Genomic DNA, 12,143 nt, shown 5'->3' on the forward strand with positions numbered 1-12,143 from the left:
TACTCTTTGTGGGGAGAATGAGAATGGAGAAATATTTGTCCTGTCTATGTTTTAGAGAAAAACAGCAGACCATTTCTCAGTGATCATATTCTGTTTTCCTTTCACAAACATACTTCTCCCACAACTGTGGCTCATAACAAAGGGAGAGAGAAGAAAGTTTAGCAGTGGGAGCTGCCTTAATAAAAGGATTTTTATTAGCCTTTATAATTCTTGGTCTTGACTGGAGGACTTTGAGAAGTACACAGCTTTGTAGTAGTCTATCAATTAACATACAGAGAATGGAAAATGGGAAGGACCTCTCTTTATAGCTACAAATCCTGAGGTCCTTTCAAGGGTCCCTTCACATACCAATATATTGTTAAATTCTTAAGGTCTTGAGATAGAGCAAATTTTAGAGCTTGTTTATACTGAGAAGCAGAAAAAGCATATCGAACTTCTTCATAATATTTCTAAAAGAAAAGAAATTATAAAGAGAAGGAAGAAATAAAAATGAAAGATGAAGAAAAAAGAAAGAAGAGAGAAGAGGGAAGAAAAAGAAAAAAGAAAGAGAGAAAGAAGGAAAGAATAAAGAAAGAAAGGAAGGAAGGAGGAAGGAAGGAAGAAAGAAGGAAGGAAAGAAGAAAAAGAACAAGAAAGAAAGAAGAAAGAAAGAAAGAAAGAAAGAAAGAAAGAAAGAAAGAAAGAAAGAAAAGGCCTCCCAATTCTTACCACAGGCTGTGTTCTTTACACTGACTATAGAAAGAGGAGGTACAGTAAATGCACCCCATATACACCTCAATCCAGGCCCTTTGCCTGGTCCGTATTGTGAATTGGGGGACAAGAAAATAAAAAAAGAAAAAAAGAAAGAGAAAGAGAAAAAGAAAGAAAGAAAGAAAGAAAGAAAGAAAGAAAGAAAGAAAGAAAAAGAAAGAAAGAAAGAAAGAAAGAAAGAAAGAAAGAAAGAAAGAAAGAAAGAAAGAAAGGCAGGAAGAAAGAAAGGCAGGAAGAAAGAAAGAAAAAGAACGAGAAAGAAAAAGAAAGGAAGAAAGGAAGGAAGGATCAGATACCAGGCATTCACCATACTGCACTGAGAATCTGATTCTAAGTCCTCCTTCATTTCCATTCCTTTGAACAGCACTTTCAGATGAGTGGGTGAGCCACTGGCTGACTCAAATTCCTACTTCATCAAGCATCTTACAGTTCGGAAGGAGGCAGGTTTCAATGAACATTTTTCAGGGACCTACCAGAAAACTGAAGTTACACTGCTAGTCACACCTTCAAGATCCTCATCTATGGACAGAGTTCAAACCCCACCAGTCTGGGGCCCTGGGGCTGTAGCTCAGTGATAGAGCACCTGCCTGGCAGGTGTGAGGAGGAGACTTTGATCCCGGCCACCACTGCACATTGCTGAGAGCTATACTCACCAGCAGTGTCTTTGTGATATCATAGTGTCACAAGTGTGAGCTCATTGATACATTACAATCAAGTGTGCAGCTACCAGATAGCACAATAAAGGCAACCCAACAGAAAATATGGGGTGGGAGATGTAAAATTCCTGCTTTTATTTCTTATACAAATCCATGTATGTACATAACACACTATGAGGAGTTTGCACACTTCCACATTCTACTTCTGCTCACACATTTGCCACTCACAAGTTGTTGTGAGGAATGAACCTGGTAATGGCCATGGAACCACTTAAAAAACTTCATATGTTATGAACACAGCATTATTTTATTTTATTTTATTTTATTTTTGTCAATGCCAAGGTGGGGGATAACTCCTGGCTCCGCACTTGGGTCATTCCTAGCAGTGCTTAAGGGACCAGATGGGATACTGGGAATTGGATCCAGGCTGGCTGCATGCAAGGCAAATGCTCTACCTGCTGTGGTTTGCTCTGGAACCTTCAGCATTATTTTTTTTAATCATAGCTCAGATATTCTGTGAACCTTACATCTATAAGGGACTTCTTGATCCACCAGAGTTTATTGGTTTTTATTGTTTCTTAGCTTTAAAAAAAAAACAAGCAGCATTATCTTGCTGTTAAATAGAATTTTTGCCATATTAACATTACATTTTTGGTCATGAGGAACTGGACTTATATTGGAATTAGTATGAAACACCACTAGAACTTCTAAATGAAAGTTTGCTTTCTTTGTGTGTAAATGGAGGGACACTTTGTTTAGAGAATATTTTCCTTACGACCATGATCCCATTAACTGGCTACCAGGATAGATTTGTGTTAGATGAATGAATGAAAATGTACAAACTTTCCACCACACAATTCTTCACAAGTCTAGTCAGCTTTTTAGCCATCTGAAAATTTTCTATCACACATGGTCCACATTTAAATGTTTCTATTCAGAAACACAGCTGGGTGTTTCAAAAGTTTACTCATTTTTGGATGGCAGAAACAAACCACAGATTGAAATAGAAGACGTTTAAACAATGTCTCTGACATGCTTGGTGATTTAGATAGAAACAATTCTTTAGATACTTTCAAAGTGACACGTATTTTATATAGCCCACTTTTCATTAAGTAAATCATACAAATTAAGAGTGTTAACACGAGTCTAATGGAGGATTAAGTGAAATCTAAATGAAAAGATGACAAAATACAAAATAATTATTTTCGTTGAGATCCAGGAAATATAATTCATGAACACGTTTCTTTAAAATTAGTTTTGTTTTCATGCCAGAAGTCCAATAAAGATACAGTCACCATTATTTGTTCTTTGTTCCAGTCTATGGGGGTTCTAAACATTCTAGGCTATAATTCAATAGTGATTCAGTGGTGTGATACTTCTAAGGTGTGAAAGAAATGCTTATTAATATTAATTTATGCAAATTAATCTAAAAGGACATAGATAATATTCATAGTCTAGGTGCTACATAAGAGAAGGGGAATTATTACATGGTATTTACATAGAATGGTTTCAGATAATGAAAAACACATTGGAGTCAGATAATTAAGTGTTTGTGGGGATAGTGAAAAGTAGAATATGACCTTGATATGGTAAGAACTCTATAGGTGACATATTGTCATGCCCATAAGCAAAACACTTTTATGTACTTTCTTTTATAAAGAAAAACTGAAGCTCAGAAATTTCTTGAGGTGGAGGTGATGCCACGGATTGAACCAGAGCCTCTTTCATTTAAAGTAAGAACAGAGATAGGCATTAAGCTGTCTCTTTGGACCAGGCTCAGAAATGTAAATATATTTTCTAGGGCTTGTGGAGATAAGATGAGAATCATGTCTTTCCTGGAGCTATAAATCCCTTCATCTAGTCTGGATTTGGAAAGTGAGACAGAGAAATGGGACAGAAACAGAAAATAGAAAATAGGAAAGATAGATTTGGTGAGAGATGAGGGCCTATTAAACACTAAACAGAGGAAAAAAGAACAGTAAAATTGCCTTAATGGGAAAGACTATCACAGGTATCTCAATACCTAAAATGTTAGAATTCAGTCCAATGAGTCATTTATCCTTTTATGGAAAATAATTTTCTTTTCATAATTTCTACCTCTATTTTTTTAAAAAAATAAGTAAATAATTCAATACATGTACAATATTGGGAAGCCATTATCAATATCTCCAAAATTAATTTATTTAGTTTTTTATTTTAACCCCATAAATGAGCGAAACTATTCTGTGTCTTCTATCTCTCTCTGACTTATTTCACCTAGCATAATAGTTTCCATGTCCCTTCATATATAAGAAAATTTCATGACTTCATTTTTCCTGACAGCTGCACAGTATCCCATTGTGTATATGTATCACAGTTTCTTTAGCCACTCATCTGGGTTGTTTCCAGATTCTGACTACTGTAAATAACACTGCAATAAATATAGGTGTGCAGAAGGTATTTTTGTATCGTATTTTTGTGTTCCTAGGGTATATCCCTAGGAGTGGTATAGCTGAATCATATGAGAGTTCAATTTCCAGTTTTTTGAGAAGTCTTCATGTTGTTTTCCATAGAAGTTGTACTATATGGCATTCCCACCAGCAGTGAATGAGAGTTCCTTTCTCCCTCACATCCCCCACATCCTCGCCAGCACTGATTGTTTTTGTTATTTATGATGTGTTCCCATCTCTGTGGCATGAGATGGTACTTCATGGTTGTTTTGATTTGCATCTCCTTAATGATTAGTGATGTGGAGCACTGCCGGGTGTGCTCCCCTCGAAAAAAGAAAACAAAAAAAATCAAGGAAGAAAAGCCATTTTATCAGTCAGCTATTTAATCCCTAATAGAGTGGTTTCTTACTCACTTTTTCTTTATTGTTGTTGTTACTGATTCATTAAATGAAGATCATAGACTTGGTTTCAATATCAAAGATCTTAAATGTTAGCATCCGTGATCAACAGCACCCAGCATGTGGGGCAGTGCAGGGAATCAAATGTGAGGCCTACAGCTGCCCAACTTAGGCACCCCTCACTGTTTGATCCCTGTGATCTTGTTTATTCTTTCTAACCAGCTCTAGTCATTTGTTGGTCCAAGCCTCTGTGGCTTTCCATGTATGAAGTTCTGGTCAAAGTGGAAAATTTCCAAATACAGACACACATTGGGTTAGAGACACCAAAGAATTCAACAAAACATTATGTTGTAAATATCTGGTTGAAAGTGTTTTGAAATAATTTTAAATGTAATAAAAACATTTCCTTAAGCTGCCAATGTTTCATCTTTATATGAGAGTATAAATATGATTATGAGGTTGTTTTTATTTTTTATATAAACATTTATTTAAGGAATAATGCACCATATTTATTTTCTACTCTGGGTTTTATACAGAAAACGTACAGTCCACTGATCATTCTTCATAGACCATTCCATCTTTCTCCACCCAATATTTTATCATATGCTGTTTACCTACCCTAATATGTGTTAACTTCTATCTATGACTGAATTATATTCAGATTTAGAACTTAACATAAAAGGAGTAGCCTCAATATCCAAGTTTTTCTATGTTTTCGATTTCAGTTTTTCAAACATGATTGTAGTTTAGTCATTGGTTACATCTGCTAATAATGATAGCACACAGTGAGGGACTGCTGATTGTATACCTTAATGTATTTTTCTCTAATATCATTAAAATATCAACACTACATATTTAGTGTTCATATATTTATTTATTTTTTGCCTAACAACATCTTTCACACTTTTATCTAAGACACCACAGTGAAAATGACTTTTTTGCCTCATGTTTTTTTTTTGTGGGGGGGAGGGAAAGTGTGAAGGGATACACCTGATTGTATTTATACTTATTCTTGGCTCTGTGCTCTGCTCTGCTACCCAATGTCCTATTCCTTTAATCCCAGAAATACTTTGTAAAAGGCTATTTTACAAATCTCATAATTAGGTTTCTTGAAGTTCTAAATTAAAGCAAGATACTTGTCCAGAGAAACGATCCATGATTGAAGATAAAGTAGCATTTACAGCTCTTTTTTTTATAATATCTTTATTTAAACATCTTGATTAGAAATATGATTGTGATTAGGTTTCAGTCATGTAAAGAACACCCCCCTTCACCAGTGCAACATTCCCAACACCAATGTCACAAATTTCCCTCCATCCCACTCCACCCCAACCTGTACTCTAGACAGGCTTTCCAGTTCCCTCATTCATTCACATGGTTATGGTAGTTCTCAGTATAGTTATTTTTATAACTACACTCACCACTCATTGTCTCAGGATTGTTGCAAAAATGACTTTCATTTTTCTTAAAACCCATAGATGAGTGAGACTATTCTGTGTCTCTCTCTCTTCCTCTGACTTATTTCTCTCAGCATGATAGATTCCATGTACATCACGTATAGGAAAATTTCATGACTTCATCTCTCCTGATGGCTGTATAATATTCCAATGTGTATATGTACCACAGATTCTTTAGCCATTCATCTGTTGAAGGGCATCTTGGTTGTTTCCAGAGCCTGGCTATTGTGAATAGTGCTGCAATAAATATAGGTGTGAGGAAGGGGTTTTTGTATTGTATTCTTGTGTTTCCAGGGTGTATCCCTAGGAGTGGAATAGCTGGGTCGAATGGGAGCATTTACAATTCTTAAAGTTTTAGATGAATGAGTTGCTTGTAAATATTCCAGTCTATCTTTTCTCAGTGTGTGCCATATGCAAAGGAAGCACATTGAAGTTCAAAGAACTCTGTGAACTAGCCTGGTTCTCCTCCAGGAAGCAAGGGAGCATTCCCAGTGCTTCGCACACATTCCTGAAGTTCCTCCTTTATGTCTTCTCTCTGTCTTCCCAGAGTTCCCCTTCTAAGCAGCTGCTCATCCTTTGGCTTTGCTCTTCTGTCCCAGCATCTACTGCCTTTCTCCCCTCTATCTTTTCCTCTCTCTGACTTTCAGCAATATTGAAACTGAATATCTTTCTTTTACATATATCATTTCATCTCTTTTTTCTCCAAATTGTCTTTCTTATTTTTCATGCTAGCACCCAGCATAATATATTTTTCTTGAGAAATGAAGGAAAATTGCAGTGTTTGTTTATCTTCGAGCTTTCCCATGTAAGGAAGATTAAACTTAAACTGTAATAAAAAGCAATATCACTTAGACCTGTTTTTGTGTCTTCAAAGAATTTGACATTAAACATGCTGAAATTTCATGGAAAGCAAGAAATCCATATTTGATTAATTGGTTTGTGTTTTGGGGCATATCTGGCAGCCACTAAGAGCTTACTCTTGGCTCTGCACTCAGGAATCAGTCCTGATGGTGCAAAGAGGACCAAATAGGGTGGCCATGATTGAACCTCTGTCAACCTTGTGTAAGTCAAGTGTATACCTTCTGTATTCTCCCTCTGGACCCTCATGCCTCGTGTTTTTTGATTATTTTTGTATCTTAGAGAAAAACATGCTGCCAATTATTTTAAGTGCCACTGGTTGCAAGAAATCTTCTTACTTTAGGTATATTAAAATATGAAAAGTACATCTTAGAAGCAAATATAATAGTATTTCCTGTATTCTAGTAGTATGTATTCTAGTAGTTTATATAGTTTAAAGAATGGCATTTATCAAATTTTAGTTCTATAAACATTTATATAAATTTGTTTAGGAGATAGCTCAAAGGACCAAAGTGCAGACTTTGCATGCTGAAGATTTTATGTACCAAGAGGGATCCTGGAGTACTAAGCTGGAAATAGCTCCTGCAAACTATCTTGTGTGACTGCCAAACAAAATCAAAACCAAAAATTATACAAATTAATATAATATTTATAAGTGATTTTATTGTTTTATTAATTATTAAAATGCCATGATATACAAAGTTATTTATACTTGGGTTTTAGACATAGTTATAGCACCGATTCAACACCATTGTCCTCTCTCCTCCACTAAGACTCCTGGCTTCTCCCTGCTCCCTGTCTGCCACCTTGAGGGGCACATATTTGTTTGGTTGTTTAAATTTGGATCAAGTGATTTTTATTCTTTCTAGGACTGTTTTGCTTCCAAGGATGGACCATGGATCATTTATAAGAGAATGAGTTATGGTGGCTCATTAAAAATTCAAATTTCTGGAGTCCAGCACAAGTCTGTTGAAACTAAGTCTATTGAAACAAGTCTATTGGAGCAGAAATTCCAGCAATATGTCTAAAATTTTCCAGATTTTCTAATAAGCAGGCAGAAACCTCTGAAAGTTTTCCCTTGACCATTACCAACGACATTACCTGGTGCTTCTTAAAATGCAAATTTTCAAATCTATCCCAGACCTCTAGTCCTGCTGGAAAAAAAACTGCCTCTTTGGTAGGTGCCCAGGTGATTGATTCATAGACGCTGGATTTCAAGAATTATCAGCATTTATCAACCATAGTTTTAAGACTAGCAGAAGCCACAAAACCTAGACTGTTCCATAGCATGGATTCTTTTATTTCTTTTTTAACTTTATTTATTTATTTATTTTTATATATTTTATTTAAACACCTTGATTACATACATGATTGTGTTTGGGTTTCAGTCATGTAAAGAACACCACCATCACTAGTGCAACATTCCCATCACCAGTGTCCCAAATATCCCTCCTCCCCGCCCAACCCCCGCCTGTACTCTAGACAGGTTTTCTATTTCCCTTGTACATTCTCATTATTAGGATAGTTCAAAATGTACTTATTTCTCTAACTAAACCTAATCCCAGACCTAGTCAATCAGAAATTTGGGAAATAGGGTGGGGTGTGGTGGAACTCAAGTTATCTGTGGTTTACTAAGCCCCCAGGGGCATCTGATGCTCTTTAATAAGGGAACCACGGCTGTAACACAGCCTTTCCTTCAACACACTTGATGACAAAAGCACACCAGATTCACTCAAGGCAAAGTTGCAGCTGGTGGCAGATACCTACTTTGCAGTCACGGTGATTAAGAAACATTAACTAGCGTCTTGAGGGCCAAGTAAGCCTTTAATCCTGGATGCTAAAATAATAGCAGATGTAACAATTGAGAAAAGACAGGTAATAAATACCAGTGAACACTGATTTCTTAAGTGACTCAGAGAGTGAAAAAAATACATTCTAGCTGGAAGGACTTTTCCTAGCTTTAATGTTTTGCCTTATTATTTCTTTTCCTGACCCTTCAGACTGTGTGACAAAGTCATTGTATTATGAGTTCAGTGTAAAGTCTAATAAACTCCAATTTTCTTAAGTTGTCAACTCTGACTAAAACTCAGGGCAATAGAGTGAATGCCAAGTACCCCTCCCCTTACATATTATAATAAAGGGAAGAGTTGATGATGGATATTACTTGGGGACTGTTGTCAATTAACTGACTATTGGGTGCTTATCATAAGTCAGATGGTATTGGATACTGATAATTCAGGTTAGAAAGACCCTCCTTTCTCTCAAGGATCATCTAGTCTGTTAGGGAGAGAGAGACACAGAAAAGACATAATTTCACTACACTAAGATGCGATGCTCTTTATAACAGAGGTCTTAAATGATCACTTTTATTATAACCTCTGACCTACCAGATGAATTTGAAGTTGGTGGAGAAGGAAAACGAGAGGAAGAACAAGACACTGTACTGTAAGAGTTTCAACAGCGACAAAACATAGGAGACTTTATTTAAGTGTCTTCTTAGAAATAATTATTAATTAGTTACCAATTTATTATACTCAACAAAGAAGTGGCTCATGTGATTCAAAGTAAATTTGTTAAATTCCTGACTTTGGAAAGTTCTTTAAAAAATTAATCAGATATCCAATAACTGTCTGATATTTTTCAACATCCCTTTTTGATTATCTCCAGCTTTCTATGGTTATATTGTTTATGCAAGTTTATGCAAGTATCATGCTCAATTAAGCACCGTGACAAAGTTGGTAAGAGTCAGAAAGTAAAGATGTGGCAGGAATCATTTAAAAATGCAGCTCTAAAAAAATGAATTAAAATGCAGCTCTTCTCATGAGTGAAGGGTGCGTGGCAAAAAATTAGAGTTGTTTCTGAGATATTATTTTTCTTATACTTATTTTCCAAGGTAAGAGATTTTATTCCAAGGATAAGAGAATATGGTAATCATAACTATGTTGGGATTTTTGAGCACATAGGAACATTCTAGATCTGGACTTCAACACCAAGATATTTTACTTTATCAATTTTAAGAAGGGTATATTTATAGAGACTTTATTCCTAAAGGTTGTATATATAAACTTATCAGACTATAGAAAAAAAGACTTCTTATATTCAAGAATTTGCTTCAGAGAACCCAGATTTACCTTTGTCTTCTCTTAGTTCTCAGCAACTTTCCACCACAGATTTTTCCCTTTGGTACTGTAATTATTGACCCATCTTTTCCTCACTGACAAAATTTAGAAAGGTATTTGGGCTATATTTATTTACTCCACTACCTTCCTTCTCTAATATTTATCCATCCAGATTTATCCATTTATACTAAAACAGGTGTTATTTTCAGACACTGGGCCTATAGCATAGAAAACCTCAAACTCCCAGTTAATAAAGAATTAAAGAATTAAATGAATAAATAAGGACACTAGGAAATAAAAGATTTGGGTTAACAATAAATACATTGGGAAACATATGGTATTGGAACGAAAAGAAAATTTGAGGACTTCTTTTGCTCAGAACAGACCTTTCTAAGAGGCAGATGCATGGGCTAAAACCTGAAATCTTGTGAAGAAAAAAACTTTAGACAATATTCCAAATAGAAGGAACTGTCAGTAAATGGGCTCTGAGATCTTCTGTCTTTAAAAATCTCAAAAATGGAAAGAAAGTTACTTTACTGAGAGCACAGATGTAGGGGTGAAATGGGACCAAATGTGATATATGAGGCTGGAGAAGTAAGTAGGATGGTTTGGAATGTACTGGACTGTACCTGTCGACCATATTTAGGGAAATAGCCTTTGTTCTAGATGCATTAAAAAGTCCCTAATGCATTAAATGAATTCAAAGCAGGATTTGAACCCTAAAGTCCAGATATTGAGATCATGAGATCAGTCTATTGTCAAGGTACTAGAATGTAGAGAAACTTGCAGTCGTACCTCAGGGTCACATGGTCCTGGGGCTAGAACCCAGAGTTTCTCACTGACTCTACAAGTTGAGGCATATCCATGGGCCCAAATATATTTTTAAATGACAAATAAAATATTATGTGGAAAAGAAAAGCAGGTAGCTGTAAATGCCTAGGGAAAGAGGTGGCAATGGCTCAGACAGGGTTGGGCAGTGGAGTCTTTGTGCTTGGAGAATGTGCCAATAGGCCTGGCTGAGGATGTGGGCTGAGAGGAAAGGAAAAGCTGACACACAGGCTTTGCCAAGAGACAGAGCAGGGGTGGTGCTGCCACTTTGAGACTAGGGCCAGTTTAGGGAGTAGGATTTGAAGTGATCTTTATTGGGATATAGTGAGTTTGAGAAACCTATTAGGACTCCATGTCATTTGAAGGGGGTAAGAGCCCAAATAAGTTCAATGTTGCAGGTGGGAGCGGAAATGCTTCCCTTGTTCATTTTTCCTATCACAATATTTAAAACATGAATCAATCAATTTTTAGTCTTTCTTTTTCATATTTGTCACATATCTACTTTGTAGGTCTGTTAGAGGATTAAATTAGATTTTGCAAGTAAAATGCTTTGAGCTTGGATCAGGGTTGAACATTCATACCTGTAACCTCTCCCCCAACTTCCTATTTCCTTAACCTCTTCTTTTGGTATGTAAAAGTCCACCTGGATTACAAAGCCTTCCCCTACCCTGATGGGTGAGATTCTGGATAGAAAAAAAATGTGCTGGCTTTGGGCTGGAGAAAGAGAAAGCACGCTGGCTTAGGAAGCACAGGGCAGGGAGAACTTGGCAAAGAAAGCACATGGCATATAGGCAGCATGTGGCAAGATGGGCACATGGCAGAGAAAGACTATGAGGAATAAAGCAAGTTGACTCCAATGAATATTTTTTCTGACTGTTGTGTACTATTTATCCTCCACTACACTGTTTTATCAGACCTGTCCACCTGAGGGGTAAGAAACATAGTGCCTGGGAAAGCCTCACCCAACTTCTGAACCTTATATTTTATATTTTTATTCTACAGTACTCTAATCTGATAATCATTAGCAGTGATGCTTAACAGCTCAGAAAGACAAAGGCAGTGGTGAACTTTCTTTTTTAAATATATATATATATTTATTTAAACACCTTGATTACCTACATGATTGTGTTTGGGTTTCAGTCATGTAAAGAACACCACCATCACCAGTGTAACATTCCCATCACCAATGTCTCAAATTTCCCTCCTCCACACCCAACCCCCGCCTATACTCTAGACAGGCTTTCTATTTCCCTCATACATTCTCATTATTAGGATAGTTCAAAATATAGTTATTTCCTTAACTAAACTCATCACTCTTTGTGGTGAGCTTCATGAGGTGAGCTGTAACTTCCAACCCTTTTCTCTTTTGTGTCTGAAAAATATTATTGCAGGAATATCTTTTATTTTTCTTAAAACCCATAGATGAGTGAGACCATTCTGTGTCTTTCTCTCTCTGACTTATTTCGCTCAGCATAATAGATTCCATGTACATCCATGTATAGGAAAATTTCATGACTTCATCTCTCCTGACAGCTGCATAATATTCCATTGTGTATACGTACCACGGTTTCTTTAGCCAATCGTCTGTTGAAGGGTATCTTGGTTGTTTCCAGAGTCTTGCTATGGTAAATAGTGCTGCAATGAATAT

The 12,143-nt window shown here is 36.2% G+C and overlaps 1 protein-coding gene and 1 non-coding gene across 2 annotated transcripts in view; one reads left to right on the forward strand and one right to left on the reverse strand.

Annotated features, from left to right (window-relative positions):
• PALLD (palladin, cytoskeletal associated protein) overlaps positions 1-12,143 on the reverse strand; it is a 463,024-nt gene that overhangs the window by 382,154 nt on the left and 68,727 nt on the right. The gene's annotated exons all lie outside the window — the stretch shown is intronic.
• LOC126007887 (small nucleolar RNA SNORA51) lies at positions 692-822 on the forward strand. The gene has a single exon (XR_007495362.1). It is a non-coding gene; the product is annotated as a small nucleolar RNA SNORA51 (small nucleolar RNA).

This window comes from Suncus etruscus, chromosome 4, assembly GCF_024139225.1.
Source record: "Suncus etruscus isolate mSunEtr1 chromosome 4, mSunEtr1.pri.cur, whole genome shotgun sequence".
NCBI classification, from domain to species: Eukaryota; Metazoa; Chordata; class Mammalia; order Eulipotyphla; family Soricidae; genus Suncus; species Suncus etruscus.